We start from the raw sequence: 4,183 nt of genomic DNA, 5'->3' as shown, positions 1-4,183 counted from the left end.
AGTTGGTCGAGGCCTTCTCTAAGTTGGTCATCCTGTTCTCCAACCATGAAACTCTGTTCTCCATGTTCGGGGCTTGTTGTTATTGTTGGAAACCCGGCAGTGCCATAGTCTTCTGTTGCCCTTGATTACTCCAACAAAGGTTTGGGTGGCTCCTCCACCCCAGATTGCAGGTATTGTTATATGGATTTCCTTGACCTCTCATTGCATTACCCACAAAGACAACTTGTTCCACTAAGGATATACCACCAATAGAAATCGGGCATCAGATGGTGCATGTCCTCCCTCACACTCAGTGCAACAAGTCACGGCCGCCACTCTAAGAGAAGTTAGAGTGTCTAACTTCTTGCTCAATGACTCTACCTAGGCCTCCAATGAAGTAACTGCATCAATCTCATGAAGTTCGGCTACCTTTTTTCTATCCCTCGTGTTCCACTGATAACTGTTCATAGCCATTTCTTCAATGAAATGCTCGGCTTTGTCGGTGGTCTTGCTTCCTAAGGTACCCCCTGTTGCAGCATCAAGTAACTGCTTTGTGCTTGGGTTAAAACCATTATAGAAAGTCTGAATGATCATCTACTCGGGAAACCAATGTTGAGGACATTTCTGGAGGAGCTCCTTAAACCTATCCCATGTATCATAAAGAGACTCCAATTCTGCTTGCACAAAAGAAGATATCTCATTCCTAAGCATTGCAGATTTTCCTGGAGGGAAATATCGAACAAGAAAAGCTTCTACCATCTTTTCCTATTTGGTGATCGATGCTCTAGGTAATGAGTGTAGCTATTGCTTTGCTCTTCCTTTCAAGGAAAATGGGAAGGCCCTCAACTTGATAGCATCATCCATGACACCATTAATCTTGAGCATGTCACACATCTCTAAGAAATTCTCAATATGATTGTTTGGATCCTCATCAGCCAAACCATTAAACTGTGTGGACTACTGTAACATCTGGATGAAGACTAGCTTGAGCTCAAAATTCTGAGCCGTGATCGGTGGCTACACAATGCTTGATTGCGTGCCAAGGACTGTGAGTCTGGCATAATCTGAGAGTGCCCTCTGCTGCTCATTCTGTTCTACCATATTATCAGACTCTTCAACTTCTATTTCAGCATGTTTTGACTGTTCTTGCACAGGTTGTTTTCCCTTTCTATGAATTCTTCATCCAATGTCTGGATCACCTTCAACCAATGTCGAAGGGTTTCCTTGGGTCATAACTTGGAGCTGTTACCAAAGAAAGGAAAACAAGTCAGAATAATTGAAGAATAAGAAAGTGTGAAATAGAACAAGTGATGAATAGCTAAAATAGCAAAGTGCAAAGTGTTTCCAAAACACCTACTCCCAGGCAACGGTGCCAAAACTTTGACACACCTCTTATGTGTGTGTAATTGAGAAAAGTAATGCTCAATGTAAGAAAAGAATACTTCATATTACTAATACACAAGCACTTATCAGATCCTGTCTGTAGTGTGCAATCCAAACAGAGTAAAAGATCAAATGCATACTTGGAAAGAGCTCTCAAGGTTTTATTCTCTTGATATTCTCTGGATCATTATAGGTAACTTTAATGCAATTGTTGACTTAGGTGAGCATAAGAGTGGGACTGAGTATTACTATTATCACAAAGCTTTGTATTTTTTTGATTTTATTTCTCGTAATAATTTTCTAGAAGTCAACTATATTGTTTCAGACTTCACCTGGTGTAACAATCAAGCTCGTCTATCTAGGTGGAGGGCAAGGGTATATCAATGGTTAGTTAATTCGGTTTGGTCCTCTAACTTTGGCTCTTGTTTGTTAAGCATTTTTCTCACACTTGTTCTGATCATGCCCTAATTTTCTTGAATGCCTGTCCTTAGGGGTTCTCTAAGAGATATATTTTTCTTTGATAATTATTGGCTTGATTATTTGAGCTGCAACAATGTGGTGAGAACTATGGGGAATTTTTTTGAGAACTACTCCTATGCATGCTTTTTCACACCTTGTTGCCTGTACTAGAATCTAGCTTATTCATTGGAGATCTCATGGTACAAATAATTTTGAGTTAGTATAGGCCAAAGTGGAACAGGATATCAATGACATGGAAGTAGAAAATGCAGCGAATGAAGAGGATAAAGCCTTCTATAGCAGATTATCTGATCTCTATGGTAAGTATGCAACCCTTCAAAAATAAAATCCCATTAAATGGGCACATCCTGCCAGACTCATGTGAGTACAGAATGGATATTATAATATTGGTTTTTTCAATAACTCTATTCATCCTCATAACCATTTTAATTCTATCTCCCATATCTCTGATTCTAATGGTTTGGTGTTTACTAATAGGGAGGATGTTGTCATTGTGTTTACCAGTTTTAATAATAATCTCTTGTTTGATTCTGGTGGTTAATAATCTCTGGTTTGATTCTGGTGGTTAATAATCTCTGGTTTGATTCTGGTGGTTTATGCTTCTAGACACTATTAATGCTCTTCCAGATCATTTTCCTCTTCTTTCTAGAAAAAATAGTGAAATACTTATTCAGGCTATCACCAAAGATGAGGTCTATGAAGTGTTGTTGTCTTTTTCCTTTAGCAAGATTCCCGGCTTCGATGGGCTTAATGCTAAATTTTACAGATTCTTCTGGGAAGACATTGGTGAGTTTCTTTTTAATGTTGTTAATTACTTTTTTACTACTTGTTCTTTGCCTAATTCTTGGGGGGAAAATTACATTACTTTGATTCCTAAAAAGAGTAATTCCAAGTTGGTCTCTACTTTTCACCCAATTTCTCTTTGCAATGTCTGCTATTATGTAATTGATAAGTGTCTAAATGTACGTATTTTAGTGTATATATTTGATGTATTTATCATGTATTTCTATAAGGATTGATGCCCGTTTTGTGCTTAATCGTGTGTTATTTGCTTTACAGGGCACATAAACGCCATGGTGGACACAAAGATACAATTTGGGCGAAAATGATAAGAAAAGCAGGCCACGGTACTGCACCATATTCACTATAGCAGATTACTGTAGATTGAATAATATAACAGTGATACTGTAGCATCGGTACTGTAGTAAAATTACTGTAGCGGACACTGTATCACATGGAGTGTTTTTGAGTCGGGAATTGAACCATAGCATACGGCCTCATTGTTGCCTTGAATTGAGCCCGGGATGATTACTGTAGCCAGAGAAGAGGATAATGTGTTTGAAGGCATACTGGCTCAATAAGGTGCTCATTGAGCCAGCATGGATACTATTACTTGAGCTAGAGTGCATTTTTGCCTAGCCCAAACGGCCTCAATGAGGAGCTCATTGAGCTAGTATACCACCAGTATGGAGGCCAATTTGAGCCGGTATACCACCATTATGGAGGCCATTTTGAGGGTGTTTTGAGTCTATTTTGAGGGCATACGGGCTGGTTTGGAGAGGGAGTATACCAGGAGTATAAGAGTGCATTTGGAAGCTATTCTTTGGGGACTTTTGGACATTCTTGGGCAGCTAACACTTTGGAAAGGAGAGGAGAAATGAAGACATCATCTTGGGGAGAGTTTAGCTTGAGGCTTGGAGGTGATCAAGGGCTTGAACTTCAAGGGGAGAGCTTCATCATCAAGGGAGGAGGAACATTCGGCATTCCTTGGGGTAGAGGAAGCGTCATTCGGCCGGAATTGTTCTTCTTCACCATCATTCGGACTAGGGAGTTCCATTTATGCTTTTGTTTCTTATGTTTCCTGAGTTTGTGATTCTTGTTTGTATGATGGCACACTAGACCCCCAAGGCCACCGGATGTAGGTGAACCTTGGGGGGTCATTATGTATTGTGGATGCCATACTTTTATTTTGGAATGCATTGGTGTGATTTATGGTTTGGCTCATTGTTCTTCATGTCTAGAACTATAAAATGGAGAGATCCTTAGTTCTTTATTGAGTTGTACATGTAGATGTGACCTACTCGCATGTACTAGATCATTAATGAGCTAGAAGGGGTATTCTTTTATCGACATGCCGAGAAATTGGATGTTGGTAGCCCTTCCGAATTATAAGGATGGACTTAGGTTAAGTGTATTCTTATTTCATGATCTTCCTTTGCTTAATGCAATCATAGGAATGTGATTAGGGAGAGATCCTTGTCATTATTCGTATGGGATTAGGGTTTAACCGCCGAGAGATTGGGGTTGAACTAATTTTGAGATCCATCGGTCTAAATAACCA

At 39.6% G+C, this 4,183-nt stretch overlaps 1 non-coding gene across 1 annotated transcript; it reads left to right on the top strand.

The window, feature by feature from the left end:
• The first annotated feature begins 583 nt into the window (after positions 1 to 583).
• Positions 584 to 690, top strand: LOC120266270. The gene has a single exon (XR_005538112.1). It is a non-coding gene; the product is annotated as a small nucleolar RNA R71 (small nucleolar RNA).
• Positions 691 to 4,183: the final 3,493 nt, after the last annotated feature.

The sequence above is a fragment of the Dioscorea cayenensis genome, chromosome 7, assembly GCF_009730915.1.
Source record: "Dioscorea cayenensis subsp. rotundata cultivar TDr96_F1 chromosome 7, TDr96_F1_v2_PseudoChromosome.rev07_lg8_w22 25.fasta, whole genome shotgun sequence".
Lineage (NCBI taxonomy): Eukaryota > Viridiplantae > Streptophyta > Magnoliopsida > Dioscoreales > Dioscoreaceae > Dioscorea > Dioscorea cayenensis.
The sequence above is the reverse complement of the archived record's forward strand: the minus strand, read 5'-3'. Positions and strand labels throughout refer to the sequence as shown.